The following is a 17,200-nucleotide window of genomic DNA, read 5'->3' as shown; positions in this document are numbered from 1 at the left end:
CTAGACCTTTATTAGAGGCACTTGCTGTCAAGATCATTTTTCAGCTTTCATTCTAATCTTGGTTTCACTGGTTTTATTTGTGCAAAAACCTCTTAATATAATCAAAATTATTTATTATGCATTTAATAATGCTCTGTATCTTGTTTGGTCATGAATATTTCCCTTCTCAACAGATCTGACAGGTAGACTATTCCTTGCTGTTCTAACTGTGCTCTTTCCTTTTGAAGAGATTCCAAAAGAATAGCCACTGTGTATGAACATTGATACAAATACAGCGACATCTCTTCAGAGAAATGGGAAATGACTTTGTGACAACTCCAGGGGAAGGGACTGCAAAAGCTTTCTGATATTCATGGTTACATAGGCAGGAAATTGTTTTAGGGTTAATGACCAACTCCAAGGTCATTTCATTAGGGACATATCTGAAAGCTAACTCAGAAGATTTATTTGTTTTTCTTTGATTTTCCCCAAATTAGTTACCTGAAGGTTTGGACTTTAGAGGCAAGTTCTCCCAATGTCATTCTATTATTTTAGCCTTGCTTAATATATTTTTTCTTTCTTTAGAGCAAACAATGGAACAGGGGATCAAAGGATTTGTTCAGTATATTGGCTCTATTATTTCAAGTGAATGGGCAAGACAAAGAGGAATGGGCATGATATCTGTCTTCAAATATCTGAAAAGTTGTAACTTGGGAGGAGCATTAGTTTTGTTCTGTCCAGACCTAGAGGGGAAAAAACCAGGACCAATGGAGAGAAATTGTAGACACCAATTTAGGCCTTATGTTAGAAAACTTCCTAATAATTCACGATTCCTCAAAGTGGAATAGGATGCCTAAGCAGAGAGTGGGTTACTCTCCCAATCCCCAATGCTTACCACAGTGCCTGAAATAGAGCAGGGACTTAATAAATGCTTGTCAGTTTGACTTCAAGCAAAGGACAAAGGATGACTTATTAGGTAGATGCCAAAGCAATTCCAATTTTAATTTGGGTTGAGAGAATGAATGAAAAAAATTAAGTGCTCAATGTATGTGAAGGTTGGAGTGAATGACTTCTGATATTGCTTCCAATCTTTACATTCTACGCAATAGATCATCTCAGTCTTAGCATAGTGACTGAGCCTCTTGCCCTCACCTTAACTCTCAAACATCCCAAGCTCTGACTTTCATATTATTCATACATTTTTTTCTACTGAGATGAGTTTTTCTACCCACCCTTTTCCAGTTAGTAATCTGGATACTTTCCTGAAAAGGATTTTTTCCATTCTACCACCCAGAGCCATCCATCCATCAACTTCTTCCCAGGCTTAAGTTTTTATTCATCTTACCAACACCCTTTCCATTTGGAAACAAATCAGAGAAATAGGAAAACTGCAAGTGGAAATGCTATAGTGTCAGGGTAAAACACTACTGACACAGACTGACTTTTCACCATTTGCTCAGCATGAAGTGGTGATAATTGCCATATAATCCTTTGACTTTATTGTCAGGATGCCCCTCCTCCCCACCTTTACCATAAGCCTAAATAGAGATAGGAACTGGACACATGATTTAATTTTTTTTTAATCTGCAAGAATCTACCCAGTCTTCCTCAACTATGATCTACCTCAATTGAGAAAAAAGAAAAATAAATCCTTGTCATAAATATGAATAGTCAAACATTGGACATGTCTAAAAGAAAAAAGAATGTGTTTATAATATATATATACACATGCATATATGAGACATATTATGTACACATGCATGTATATTACACATAAACATACATATGTCCTCAGTCTGTAGTCTGAATCTTTTCATATCTCTGTAAGTGTGTGGGCAGTATGTTTCATCCTTAGTCCTCTGTAATCAAGGTTATATGCTGATCAAAATTTGTAAGTTCCAAAGTCTTTACAAAATGTTGATCATTGCATAAAGTGTTCCCCTGCTTCCATTCAATTCCTTTTACATCAGTTCATACATCTTCCTAGGTTTCTCTGAAACTATTCCCTTAATCATTTCTTACAGAACAATAGTATTCCATCAACTTATATGCCATAATTTGTTCAACCATTCCCTAATTGATGGACACTCCCTTAAATTCACATTCTTTGCCACTTCAAACAAAGCTATATTTTTATATATTCACCAACTTTGTTTTGTTAAGGAACAATCACTCCCCTTCATCTAGACTCCATCTTATTCCCTCTTTTCCACTTTTCTATTTTCCTATTAAGTGAAATGATGTCTATACTCAACTGTGTGTGCATGTTTCTCTCCTTAGACCAATTCAGATGAGTGAAATTAGAGTTTCTGCTATATCTTTCACTTTTCCCTCCTTATTTTACAGACTTTTACTTTAATTAAGATAGAATTTTCCTTGCTCTTCCTTTCTCTCTCCATTTCAATTAATTCCTTTTCCCCTCTTTCCATACTTCTTTTAAAATCATTTAAGTATTATAAAACCACTCCCAGGTTTTCTATTTCATTCAACTGCTTCTATAAGCTCTGATGATGATAGGATTCAAAAGGGACATGTACATCATTTCTCAGTGTTAGAATACAGACAATTTATCCTTGTTTAGTTCATTATCATTGTTCATTTGTTTTTGCCTTTTTATACTTCTCTTATCTCCTCTGTTTGAACTTGAAACTTTTAAGCAGCTTTGATGTTTTCATCAGGAAAGCTTGGAAGTTGTCTCTTACATTAAATATGCATTTTTTTCTTTGTAGGATTATACTCGGTTTTTCTGTCTAAGCTACTTTTTGTTGTAAGTCAATATCCTTTAGCTTCTGAAATGTAATATTCTAAACTCTCTACTACTTTAACGTAGTGGTTACAAAATTGTATGATATTGTTTCCTTACTACTTTATTTTTTTCTCTTGACTGCTTGCAGATGTTTTCTTTTTACTTGAAATCTCTTAATTTGGGCTATAATATTCCTGGGATTTTTTGTTTTGAGGTTTATTTTAGGAGATAACACACACACACATATATATCTTTCCTATCTTGTGCTATGAGATCTGGACATTCTTCTTTTCTGATTTTTAAAAATATTATATCTAGGGGCAGCTAGGTGGCGCAGTGAATAGAGCACCAGTCCTGGAGTTAGGAGGACCTGAGTTCAAATTTGACTTTAGACACTTAACACTTACCAGCCATATGACCTTAGGGAAGTCACTCAATCCCAATTGCCCTGCCTTCCCCTCTCCAAAAAGCAAAACAAAACAAAACAAAACAAAACATTATATCTAGGCTTCTTCTGTTTTTTTAATTCATGGTTTTTACATTGTCTGGAGAGTCTGATTTTTTTTCTTTGATCTGTTTCTAGGTCACTAATTTTTTTATGAGGTGCCTTATTTTTTCGTACTTTTTTCAGTCTTTTAATTTTTTAATATTTCTTTAATATTTTTTGCTACCTCATAAGATCATTGATTTCTAAATAACCCATTCTAATTTTCAGGGAGATTGTTGCTTGTGCAATGTTTTGTACCAAATCATGCCAAGTTATCAACTCTCCTTCCAATATTTCTTCTTATACAGCTCTCCCTTTTATCATTTTCTCTCTATCTCTTTTATTTAATTTATTAAAAAAAAACAGAAAACTTCCAACATTTTACACTGTTTTTTAAAACTCTGGTTTCAGCTCTTTCAGGAATCCTTGCTAAATCTGAGTCCAAACAGGATTCTTATTTTAGGCTTTGCTTGTAGAATTTTTGGAGTCATTCTCTTCTTCTGGGTTTGTTTCCTGAAAGTTGTTACTATAAAATTTTTAATTGTGAGATTTTTGTTTGTTTGTTTGTTCATCCTTCCAGAGTACTTTCTAACTTTGGGCTTTTTATTAGGACTAGACTCTGCCACACTTCTGGAAGTAATGTCAGGCATATTCTGCTTCTGATTTCTTGGGGATATTGAGTGGTGTGTTATTTCAGACTTTCAGGGACATTTGGGTCTGGGGACCAGCAAGCCTTTAATGTTCCCAATGTGGTCTGATCCAGAGGAAAGTCAGATTGCCTTCCCCATGGTCTGAACCCTGCAAGTACATGACATATATTTTAATCTGTTAAATTCCTCCGTAGATTAAGATTAGGTTAGAAGCTGAAACTGATTCCCTCTTCTCCACCTGGGGTAAAAACTATTCATTCATTGTTTCCTTCTGAACTTGGTCCCAGTTCAATACACAGTCTAGGAACCATTATCATTACATACCTTAGACTAACACCCATGGGCATGGGTCCCTTTTTCAGCCTGCCCTGGCTCTGTAACCCAGAATTGGTTATGATGCCTTGTTATAAGTCTGGGACCTCATCTTGTCTCTGGGCACAGTCCCCAGCTACTAGAATCCTTTGCTCTATGTGCTCTTAACTAAACCCTTTCCCTGGTGTCCATAGACCTCTGTATCTGCCTCCATACACCAATCCGGGCTGAAAAAATGATGGACTGTATTTTTTTCTTGGATTTCCCAATGAGAAATAGTTCTGGTGCCCTTTCTACATCTGTTTGGAGAAGTTTGGTATAGCAAGAGAGGAGCTCACTCTCTTTATTTCTATTATTCTGCCATTTTGGATCTTCCTTGTGATTTAGAGCAAGAATTCCTAGTCCTCTTCTCACCCCTTTCTTCCTTGTCTGGAACTCCCTCCAAACTCAATTCTGAAAGTCCTTCCATCCCTGTCCTTCAGCTCTCACAGTCTCGTAGCAGGGTGTAGCTACAGCAGTGTCCCAGTCCTTCCTCTCTTAACCAAAGGAGCTAAAATGAACACTTGACAGGAAATTCTAAATGTGAATACCACCAGCTTTTCTTCATTAGACAAATCATCTCCCTCATTTTCTGTTTCACACAGAGACACATCTTAAGGAAAGAACTGCTGAAGAATGTTTTGGTATGACTCCTGTTCACTTTCTCTATGATGATTGTGTAATGGTAAGCAAATCATTGGGTGTTTTTTTTTTTTTTTTGGTAAATTGTGGTAAGGATCCCAAGCATTAACAAAGTGGCAAAAATAGTTAGACCAGGGCCAATGACCCTCTCTTCCCACTTTGAGAATGGAAATAGCAGCAAGGAAGGGGAGGAAATTATATGAGTATTGTTTTTTTAATTTTGTTTTACTTTTTAAAGGAAACATACACCATAAAATTATAGGTATGGGAAAGAAATTAAGAGGTTATCTTAGTTCACAGTGTGGTCAAACAGCATTTTTTTGTTAAATTTAATCCATGCTTACTCAGCACTTGGTGTATGTTAGTCATTATGGTAGGTACAGGGCATCTAGGTGGTGCAGTGAATAGAATGCTGGTCCTGAAATCAGGAAGACTCATCTTCCTGAGTTCAAATCCAGCCTAAGACACCTACCAACTGTGTGACCCTGGCCAAGTCACTTAACTCTGCCTGTCTCCATTTTTTCATCTTTAAAATGAGCTGGAAAAGAAAACAGCAAACTACTCCAACATCTCTGCCAAGAAAATTTCAAAGAGGGACAAAAATAGTTGAACACAACTGAAAATGACCAAGCAAAGCTATAGGTACAGTGCTTGGCACATGGTAGGTGCTAAAAAAAATATTTATTGACTAACTAGATATCAAGGTAAAGGTAAAAATATTTAAAAGTTAAATAAAAAAATAAATAGCCCTTGCCTTCAATGACTTTATAAACTTGTAGAATCAAGTATTACAAGTTGTAGAATTCTAATCTATACTCATTATAATTTTCATTTATTTTAAAATGAGGCAAGTAGTAAGATGAGTCCTGTTCCTCTCCTGACCTACCTGATCCAGAGCTGCCTAGAATGCTTAATGGTTTCTTTCAAACTTGAGCCCCCCCCCTACAAATTTCCTCTCTATCTCGGAACTTTCCTGGACTTTTTACCTCCTGGGTTTAACTGAACCAAGAGTCTCCCCTGAAGACACCACATCTTTTGCAATTTTGTCCTTCATGGTCACTGCTTTTACCCTTTCCCTCACTGACACCCATTTTGTGAAGTTAGGGGAAGTAGGTATCACAGTCCTTACTTTCCACAACTTCTTTTAGACGATTTAATTAGCACCATCTCATGACATCCTTTTGTTTCATCCAATTCCATTCATCTGTTCATCACCTGCATCCCTGACCCACACACCCTTCATTCTTATTGCCATAACCTACTGACTTCCAGGTCATTGTCTCAATTCACCTAATGACTTTCATACCTGGTTTATGGCCTCCACCTTCACCCTACTTCAAGTTTTTCAGTATCTTCATCTTTTTAGAAAACCTCCTTCATCACCACACTTTAGATTCATGACTTCACTATTTCAGAATGGCATCATCTCAACCACCCTGAAGTTTTAAATCCTATTGTCTGACCACAACCTCCTGTCTTTACATTTGTCCCATTTCAACACTCACATAAAATCTAGTCTTGATTCTTAAATGACCTCTCCCCAATCTTTCATTCCTCCTTATTCTACCAATCTATCTCTCCCACCTGTATTCACTTACCTTTAAACATTGCATGACCTTACACTTGGGGCATTAGGGAAGACTAACCCCTATGGAGTAAAGGCTTGCTGAGCCCTTTTCAGGGCTGCTCATCCACCTGTGGTGTCCACCTTCACCCAACTCTCACCTCTGGCTCCAAAAAGCTGTAGCCTGCTCAGAGACCACAAATTGGTTAACCATCTCAGCAGACAGGCTAAACCAGGTTAAGAGTAACTAAGAGAGGGGCGGCCAGGTGGCTCAGCGAGTAAGAGTACAGGCTCCAGTGTTGGGACGACCTGGAGATCGAATCCCAGGCTCAGACACTCAGCACCACACCCAGAAATGACTGGCCGTGTAACCTTGAGCAAGTTACTTAACCCCGATTGCTTAAAAATTAAAAAAAAAAAAAGAGTAGCTAAGAGGCCTCAAATCTCTCAGTAAGTTGAAGGCATGTCCACCCAAAGCATGTGATGAATTTCCCTGGGTGAATGGGTGGATGAAAACATTTTTTTCCATTGGTCATGAAGACAGTTGAAACGGGCTCCATGGAGCACTTAGGGCTTTCTCAGGCATTGAAGATGCCAAGGTAATCCACTACATCCTGGGCCATCACCAATCATCTCGATTTTTTATTGATACTGGACTTCAATGACTCAGGAAGAGAAAGTAAGACAGATTACTTAAATTCAATAACATCCACCATGATGTCACTGGTTCTCTTGGAAAGTGACGGACAAACAACAACCGAATTTCTCACCTCTGAACCTTTGGCTGTTTTTGATCTACTGATTCTTTTCCATGGATAATGTATTTAAGAATATTTGGGTTTTGAGCTACCACTGGGACATCTTAATAGAAATATCTCACAAGCATGTGGATATGAGATTCCAGATCCTGGGACAAAGACCAGTTTAAGTGAATACATCTCTGGGAGTTGCTTATGTAGAGGTGCTAACTGAAACTGTCCCAGCAAATGAGATACACACACGTGTATTCTCTCATATGCGTGAGAAAGAGAGTAGAGAAAGGGGAAATCAAAAAGAAAGGAGGAGGAAGACAGAGTCAGGAATCGTGTAATCTGAGATTTGGGTAGAATGTAGTTTGATCTGTTCAGAGGAAGGATAGTTAAGGTCAGCAATGTAGAATTCTCCAACCGAAGTTAGTTCTAATGGCACATGATGCTTTCAAGAACATTGAAAACTCAACCACAAATGATTCCTTGGAGGAAGGAAAGAAGGAGCTGCCTGATACACTAACGCACCAGGGACTCTCTCATCAATTTTGGTTTTAAATTGCAGTGAAAATATGAAAATAAGAGCAAATAAATGGGGCCAAATTACCCCCCAAAATGACATGGTCCTATAAAGACTTTAAGAAGTGTGTCAGTTGTCCTTTTATGTCTTGGTGCAGAATGAACTGAGAATGGTAACAAATGCTAAGAAAAATAAAAAGAGCTTTTAATCCCATTTGTGGGGAAATGGAATGATGAACTAAAGTGTCAGATTCCCATTCATATAGGGGTTGGATTAGTCAACTGGGAGATTGTGGGATTCTACGAGTGTGTCACAGCTTTACCCATGACCTCATGGACACATTTTCCATATAAAGAGATTAGACCATACCATTATTGTGTTCAAAACCTTTCAGTGATTTCCCAGTAGCCATCAAGGAAGGCTCGAACATCTTTGCCTGGCATTTGGTGGTTTATCAATCACAGATTCAGACAAGAAAGGGTCTTAGAAGTCACTGTTGTGATAGACTTTGATTCATAAGACCTGGATTCAAATCCTGGGTCTCTGGCTTGCTATCTATGTTTCTGCTTCCAAATGTTAAATGAGGGAGTTAGGATTATTGACCTCTGAGGTTCCTTCCAGTTAAAAATCTAGAAGCCAATTTATGGAGGGGACATGGGATGGGTAGGGAAGTATATAGAGGTGGCATGGCACATTTATGCAGAACAGTGAGCAGTCTAATTTGTGTCGAACATCAGTCCATAGACTGAAGCACATGGATTGAGGTCAAGCTGGAGAGGTAGTTCAAGGCCAGCCTGTGTAGGGCCTTGAGATAATGGAAGGAAGCAGAAGGAAAACTGCGCTTGATGTCAGAGGACTGAGGTCAGAATCCTGCATCTTCTACTTGCATGACCTTAGATAAGTCATCTTTACTTTCTGGGCTTCAGTTCTCTCTGAAATAAGGGGGTAAAATGACAAGATTGTGGAATCAGAGATTTGGAGCTCAAAGAGCTCTTGGAGATCCAAACCCTCTCATTTTATAGATGCAAAAAGTGAGACCCAACTCAAATATCACCTACTCCTGGAAATCTCTCCCCTCCCTCAGTCATCAGTTGCTCTGGGACTTCATGTGGCAACTTGCACCTATCTAGTACACTTATCACAAATTATTTCATACTGCCAACATTTCTGAATATTTCATTTTCCTCTCTGGTTCTTAACCTGGGGCTTAACTTGGTCAACCTTTCAAAATGTGATTTTCTCTTTAATCCTGTTCATTTTGTTTTATACATATAAAAACATTTTTTTTGGTGGAGTCAGTCACCTTCACTGGAAGAGGTCCTTGGGCCTCCACCAGTAAAGAGTTATATGACACCAAATAAGCTAACAGTTCTTCTTTTAGCAGGGGACACACACATAAATCTGTGTTTTTTCCAATGTCTGACCCAATGCTATGCACACAGTTTGGTGAATGTAAGTGGATTAAGAAGTAAAATGGAGATCAAGGAAAACCTGGGTGGAGGAATGGTTGCGTTTAACTGGAGGACCAAGGAGAGGTGCCTGGAGGAGAAGGCACCTAAGCTGGGTCATGTACCAGATGAAGGGTATTATGAGCTAAGATGAACAGGAACCAGAGATTTCATACTCAATCTGAGTGAGAGCTGGAAGTAACATTGGATATAAAATATGTGAGCTCTATATGTGAGTGTGGTTACACTGAGCCAGTTTTCTCATTTGTAAAGGGAGGAGTTTGGACCAGGTGATACTGAAGATCTCTTTCAGATATAGATATATGATTCTACCTTTTAATACAACCCAATTTATAGATGAAGAAAGTGAAGTACAGAGAGAAAAATAATTACTTGACCTGAGGTCACAAAGTCCATACATGACAGACTCAAGATTTAAAACCAGATCCTTCTACTTTAAATCCATTTCACTTTTTACTACATCATGTTAGGGAAAGGGATGGTGTGTACCAATACATAGAGGAAGGAGAGAGCACAAATACTGGGGAGTGTCTAGTCTTCTTGTTTGATTGAAAAGTGTCACGTGAAAGAAAGTGTCATGAAATAAGACAATAAAAAGTCCTTGGGATCAGACAGTAACTTTGAAAGTTATCATCACAATTTTAGATTTGATACAATACTCGGGGAAGTTGAATGGCTAATGTATGGAGAATGTTTCAGTCAATGTTCTAAGGGATATGCAAAATAACAAACTGATAGTTAAAGTTGCCATCAAAATTTACAAAACTTCCCCTCACAACATTCTTACAAAGTGGACAGCACAATTACTGCCATCCTCATTTCTCTTATGCATTTATTAAGCACCCATTATATACCAGGCACTGTACTAAGTGTTTTACAAATATTGACTCATTTTTTGTAGTAGGCTGCATGTCTATTTTCCAAAAACTAGCCTCACTAATCTCTGAGAACTACCTTGAAGTCATGTCATATGAGAGTTTGTTTAACGAACTAGGCACATTTATCCAAAAGAAGGGAAGACTTTGAGGGGCACTGTGATAGTAATGGCAATTAAAGATTCCCCTGTATTGGCTTGGCTTTCAAATTGATTGTGTTAAAACCCAGAGCTTGTTAATCCCACCTGTGGGATGGACCTGTTGATGTGAAAAGAAAGTCCTGAACTGGGAGGAGCTGGTGACATAGATTTGGAGAGACAAGAGAGAGGCGGAAGACCTTTTTTGGAAGCAGCATCTCGTGGAGGGGGAGAGAGAGACTGAGAAGGATTGCTGGGGCCACTTTGAATCGCCCTGGACTTTTGAGACCTGCCCCCTGAGCTGCCAAGGACTGAGGAGACATGGCTGTTTTGCTGGTACTTTGTCTGTCTGTTTTGATGTTGTTTTGCCAGATTTGTCCACTGGTGAAAGACAGTCCTGTTGTTGAAGAAGTCCTGGAACCTGGCTTTTGGCTAAGAAGCCCTGAGACTGTCCTGCAGACAGAGAGTGAATACTGTCCACTGGTGAAGGACAGTGCTGTTGTTGCAGGGGTCTGGAGACTGTCCTGCAGACAGAATGAATACTGTCCACTGGTGAATGACAGTGCTGTTGTTGCAGGGGTCTGGGAACCTTTCTGTTGGTTCAGAAGCCCTGAAGAAGGATTTTCTGGTTGTATGTTTACAGAAATCCTGGGAGAGGGTTTTGCTAATGTTTTCAGGGGTTCTAGGACTGTTCTACAGACAGATGAAGAAAAGACCTCCATTTGGGTATTAAGTGCTGTGTTTAAACTTGATGTGACTCTGGGGTAGATTCAATTGAGATCCAGGGGTGGGGAACTTTTGACCTTTTTGTGTTCTATGGTTGAGCAAATGAATGTATTTTACTTATGTTTGGAAACTAATCTCCATTTGAGAAGAGGGGCTTTGTGGTGGACTAAATGAAGGTATAGCCTAGGGGTGGAGAAGTATTTAGACCAGGAACTTTGTAATTGATTGAATGATTGGAAGGTCCTGGGGTGGGGTAGTCCTTGGAGATTATTTAATCACATTTAGTAAATGCTGTATTTGGAATGATGTCATGTTTTGATCTTCTCTGTTCTTGGTTGGTCACTGAATAAAATGGAGAGCACTTATGCTGGTATTTTGAACCTTGGGAAGTTGCCTTTGCTTGGCATTACATTACAGGCACACAATAGATATTTTCAAATATTTTCTGGACTATCACAGGAAGGAGGGACAGTCCCAGAGGATGCAACCAGGAGTGTTGGGTGGAAGTTACAAAGAGGACAATGTAACCTCCCTAACAATTATAGCAGCTAGATGGCACCAGAGTGCATAAAGCACCAAGACTGAAATTGGGAAGATCCATCTTAAGGAGTTCAAATCCCTCTGCAGACACTTACTAGCTGTGTTATCTTGGGCAATTCATTTACACTATTTGCCTCAGTTTCTTCATTTGTAAAATGGGCCAGAGAAGAAAATGGCAAACCATTCCAATATCTTTGCCAAGAAAACCCTACATGGAGTCATGAAGAGTAAGACACAATTGAAATGACTGAACAATGTTTTTTTTTTTTTAATGAAACAAGTAGTGTGGGCTTCCTTGAGAAGGTTGATGTAGCCAGATTAGGAATTTAGCTTCATTTGCTTAATCTATGACAACAGAACTTAGAGCAGGGGTGGAAACAATATAAGCAAGTATTCATTATTAATAGATCACTATTCTGTGCTCTCCATGCCATGCATGGTCCCTTCCCATAAAGATCACATAATCCATGCGCTTGTTACAAGTTAAATAAAAATCTAAGAAGACTCTGCAAGAGATGTCAACTAATCAGCAGTATGCTTTAAGCATCAAGTGGAGGGCGAGGACAAAACATCAAATGAAATGAAATTACATTTAGCAGTTACTAAACACCTCCTGTGTGGCAGGTATGGTGTTAAGTGTCAAAGAGGTAAAGACTGTCTATTGGCTCAAATGTAAGAAAGAGCTAGGAGCTAGCGTAGTCACATCATCTCTCTAGAGGATATGTAGATATATAAAGGTAAGATGGATGCCAAGTCCATTGGTTTGCCTGTAGAAGTTGATCAGTCAATCAACTAACACGTATTTATGAAGGTCCTGTTTGGTGTTAGGTGCTGTGCTAAGCACTGAAGATACAAAGACAAAAGTCTCTTCACTTGAGGAATATATGTTCAAGATGGGAGTGACAATTTGTACTTAATGAAGGTACAGATCAAAGAAATGCAAAATTACTTTGGGGGAAAGGCATTAGCAGCAGGGGGGGGGAAAGAAGAAGCTCATGTGAAGGCATCCCTGAAGTCAACTCGAGATTCTTAAAGGTGGAGATAAGACAGTGGAATATTCTAGGCATGAGGGACAGACTGCACAAATGCAATGAGGCAGAAAGTCTAGTGCAATGTATGACAAATACCAAGAGTTCATTTTGGCTGGACCCCAGAATATTTAAAGCTATAATGTTCGAAGTTTGGAAAGGTAGCTTGAGGGCAGGTGTGAATGATTTTACATGCCAAATAGAGGGATTTGTATTTGATCCTAGAAGTTGAGGAAGGCATCCAGCATACTAAGCACACCCTGTTATAAGGACCATGGAAGGATGTAAAAAGACACAGAAGAGAAGGTATGGGAGTTGCTATTTACATCTGTGAAGTGAGTATTCACAATGCTAAGACCATGGATCTTTTGAAGACCTGAGGTAGACAATTAATGGAGGGCATTGCAAGGAAGTTTGAAGAACACTAATTTAAGATGATTCACTAAGGGGAATTCCTATAAGCTTTTGGGTAGGAAGCCGCATGTGAAATTGTTTTGAAGGAAAATTAATCCAGCAGCTGTGAGTTGGGCTAATTAAAGCAGGAAGAGCTGTAAAGCCCCAAAAAATGAGATAAGAGATCCTCACAACAATTGAGCAATAAAGAGATGAGAACCTAGAGGCAAAGTGAAAGTTGAGGGGCAGATTTTCCAGAGTTAGACCCAAGAGATACTTTACAGAAAACACTTTGCGATCAGGTATGGCAAAGAGAAGGAGCTAGAAAATCTTTCCAAACTTTGAATTTAATAGAATGATGGTTTTAGTGATAGAAATTGAGCAAGAAGAAAGAATTGTAAATCTAACATTCTCTCTGAGATTCAGGTACCAGGAGGAGGGGATCAAAGCCCAAACATTCTCTACCAAGGAAATTGAACTCTGGAGCTGCAAAATAGGTGAAGGGTCAGAGCTCCAAATCAAGAATTTAGAGGATTTGCTTTCTAGAGAAGCAAAATGAATGAACTGCTGAAGGCCCTACAAGTAACAATCATCATGTCTCTGGAGAGTCCAAGTCTTTTTTGAGCCCAGCTTAAAAATGACCAGCTTTTAAGAAATGTCATTGCACAGAAGAGTGGCAGTGCAATGACTAGGGCTAATAGGTTGGACAAATTGCAAAAATCAATCATCTCACAGTTGGAGTCTAGAAAAGTAGGGAGAAGGCATCACTCTGAGAGCCACGTGCCAGGATGCTAATCTCCCCTCTGGCAGTGAACAAGGGGGCATGTCTAGCATTACTCAAATTAGTTTAATGGGATGCAATGGAGGAGTTACTTCATTATGCTGGATCTCAGTCTCCTCCTCCTTAAAATGATAGGATTGAACCAGTCAGCAATATCAAACCCCAAGAGATGGTGAAGGTCACATATTGACTTAGAAAAATCTCAAACTGACATCATCTGTGTTGCATTGTATTTTTTAAAAATTTTCTTAAATATTTCCCAATTACATTTTAATCTTGTTCAAGTGTTGCATTGCAGATGACTGGGACTTTTGGGCCAGGAGTTTGCCACCACTGGACTTGATGGCTTTTAAGGTCCCTTACTAGTCCCAAATTCTTTGATTTTGGAACTCTAATCCAGTTAGTTCACCTTTTAAAGACCCTTATGTTAATAAAAGACAATTGTCTCTCAAGTCATGCAGAGCTCACAGCTTCTCCAATAGAATTTTCTGTCTTTTTTTTTGGGGGGGGATCATTATATTTGTCCTGTTACCTGCATTGAATTGACACCAAGAGTGATGAAAGCCACAGGCACTCTGACAATGCCATTTCTCATCCCCTCTCCCCATACCACCTCCAGATGCAGTATAGCATATAGTACTGCATGCTGGACCTGGGTTCAAATCCTGTCTCTTACTTTAACTATGTAACATAAGCAACACTCTTGATCACTTTTAGGTTCAGTCCCTCATTAAACTAAACTGAAAGTAAAGTTCTTTGCAATGTTTAAAGTCCCAAATGAGTATTTGTTAATTTTACTATTGTTACAATTATCATTATTGCTGCTACCCCAGCTTTGGAGACACTTTTTCGGAGTTACTGGAGATGAAAACCTTTACTTGGTGGGCAACCTATTGGTGGCATGCTCTTTGACCTTTTCATGTCTGGTCCTGAGAATTGACCACCCCACTCATTTCCAGATTTGTCCCCACAGCCTTAATAACCTTAAAGAAATCTCAGGGATGGAGTCAAGATGGCGGAGTAGAAGCAGGACCTCTCCCCTGCTCCACTTCCACCTTCCCCTATCCATGTAAAAAGGGGACTCTGAACAAACTTTGGAGCTACAGAACCCACAAAATGACACAGAAAAGTTAACCTCCCAGTGAGGTCAGCCTGGCAGGCCAGCAGGAATCGGCCAGGGCAGCACTCTGGGAGCCAAGCCCAGCCCCATGCCCAGGCTTTAGCCCCAGGACGGGCCTAACCAGTCACCGGCTGGAGGGACTTCAGATAAGCAGCAGCTGTGGCCATTTCCAGATTTATAAACACATAGATGAGAAGGACAAAGTGAGAAGTCAATGGAGTCTGGACTTTGGGACCCAGTAAGTGGGAGTGTATGGCTTTTGCTCCCTGGGTAAGAAGCTGCCCACACAGCCAGCCAGTGCCATGTGGCAGCTTCAGCTACTGGCCTGCAGAGTGTAGGGGGACAAAGCACCAATCTGAGGGGTAATTGCTCTTGCTTTAACCTGCTTGGATCTGGATTGCAGTCTAGGGTGGAGGTCCTGGGGTGTTTGTCCAGCTTGCCAGAGCATGTGGAGACCTCAGAGAGGTCACCCATCTAATACCTCCAGCAGGTGAGAAAACCCCAGAGTTTGGGAAGAAAGCTCCCCTGTCTGGTGGCAGAGTCCTACTGTGGCAAAAAGTCCAGTGGTCAGTAACTGAGGGGCGACGTGACCAGGCAAAGGAAACAAAGCAGACAGAAGATTCCAACATTAGACTACTATTTTGGGGACAAAAGGAGCAAAGCATGGAACAGGAGGAAGACAGGGAAGTCAGAAGCCCTGTACCAAAAGCTTCCAAGAAAAATATGAGCTGTTTACAGGCCATAGAGGACATTAAGAAGCAGATAAGAGAAGTGGAGGAAAAATTGGGAAGAGAAATGAGAACAATGCAAGAAAATTACAAAATGAGAGTCAACAGCCTGACTGAGGAAAATAACACCTTAAAAAACAGACTAACTCAAATGGCAAAAGAGGCTCAAAAAGGCAATGAGGAGAAGAATGCCTTAAAAAGCCAAATTTTCCAGATGGAAAAAGGATCTCAAAAGCTCAGTGAGGAGAATCACTCCTTCAGAATTAGATTGGAGCAAATGGAAGCTAATGACTTTATGAGAAATCTAGATGCCGTTAAACAGATCCAAACAAATGAAAGAATAGAAGGCAATGTGAAATATCTCATGGGAAAACCCACTGACCTGGAAAATGAATCCAGGAGAGATAATTTAAAAATTATTGGACTACCTGAAAGCCATAATCAATGTAAGAACCTAGAAATCATCCTCCAGAAAGTTCTCAAAGAAAACTGGCCTGATGTTTTAGAACCAGAGGGCAAAATAGAGGTTGAAAGAATCACCTTCTGAAAAAGATCCCAAAAAGAAAACCCCTAGGAATATTATAGCCAGGTTCTGGAATTCCCAGATTAAGGAGAGAATATTACAAGCAGCCAGGAAGAAACAATTTACATATCGTGGAAACACAATCTGGATAACTCAGGATCTGGCAGCTTCTACACTGAGAGATCAAAGGACATAGAATATGATATTCTGGAGGACAAAGGAGCTGGGATTAAAACCAAGAGTCACCGACCCAGCAAAAATGAGTATCATGTTTCAGGGGAAAATAGGGTCATTCAATGGAATAGAGGACTTTCAAATATTCTTGCTGAAAAAACCAGAGTTAAATAGAAAATTTGACATTCAGATACAAGAAGCAAGAGAAGCATGAGAAGGTAAACAGGGAAAAGAAATCATAAGGAACTTATCAAAATTGAACTATTAACATTCCTACATGGAAAAACAATAATTGTAACTGATGAAACTTTTCCCAGTAGTTGAAAGGAATAGAAATACATATGTCTCTATATATGAGGGTATATGGGCATATGAATACATATGTGCATGTGTGTATATATGTTTACAGGTATGCATAGAAGGAGGGCACAAGACCAATTTAATAGGAAGGGATGATACTTAAAAGGTGAAATTAAGAGGTAAGAGAGGAATATAATGAGAGGAGATGGGGAGAGACAGAATGGGGTAAATTATCTCATATAGAAGAGGCAAGGGAAAATGGTTACAATGGAGGGGTTGAATAGGAAAGCAAAAGGGAATAGGTCAAACTTATTCCCATTGAATTTGGCTTGATGAGGGAATGAAATACACACTAAATAGGGTATCTTGCCCTGCAGGAGAGTAGGGGGGAAGGGGATGAGAGGTGGGATGATGGAAAGGAGGGCAGGCTGAGGGGGAGGGAAGTTGGAAGCACCCACTTTTGAAAAGGGACAGGATCAAAGTAGAGAATAGAACAAGTGGGAGGTGGAATAGGAGGGAGGGAAATGTAGTCAGTCTTTTACAATGTATGTACTATGTTATTGTTTAGCATTAGCCATACATGTACAACCTATCCTGAACTGCTTATCTTCCCAGTAAGGGTGGGTGACAAGGGAGGAAGGGAATGAATCTGGAATTCAAAGTTTTAAAATCAAATATATATATATATATATATATATATGTATATATATATATATATATA

The 17,200-nt window shown here is 39.3% G+C and overlaps 1 long non-coding RNA gene across 1 annotated transcript in view; it reads left to right on the top strand.

Moving 5' to 3' along the window:
• The window catches only part of LOC138166000 (uncharacterized), a 62,219-nt gene extending 56,826 nt beyond the window's left edge, over positions 1 to 5,393 (top strand). The window contains exon 4 of the long non-coding RNA XR_011169516.1: positions 4,819 to 5,393. This is a non-coding gene — a long non-coding RNA (uncharacterized lncRNA). The remainder of the gene's footprint in view (positions 1 to 4,818) is intronic.
• Positions 5,394 to 17,200: the final 11,807 nt, after the last annotated feature.

This window comes from Petaurus breviceps, unplaced genomic scaffold, assembly GCF_028583685.1.
Source record: "Petaurus breviceps papuanus isolate PSGF00001 unplaced genomic scaffold, PetGlider_PUasm1.0 218, whole genome shotgun sequence".
NCBI classification, from domain to species: Eukaryota; Metazoa; Chordata; class Mammalia; order Diprotodontia; family Petauridae; genus Petaurus; species Petaurus breviceps.
Note: the sequence above shows the minus strand (reverse complement) of the source record. Positions and strands in the feature narration are given on the sequence as shown.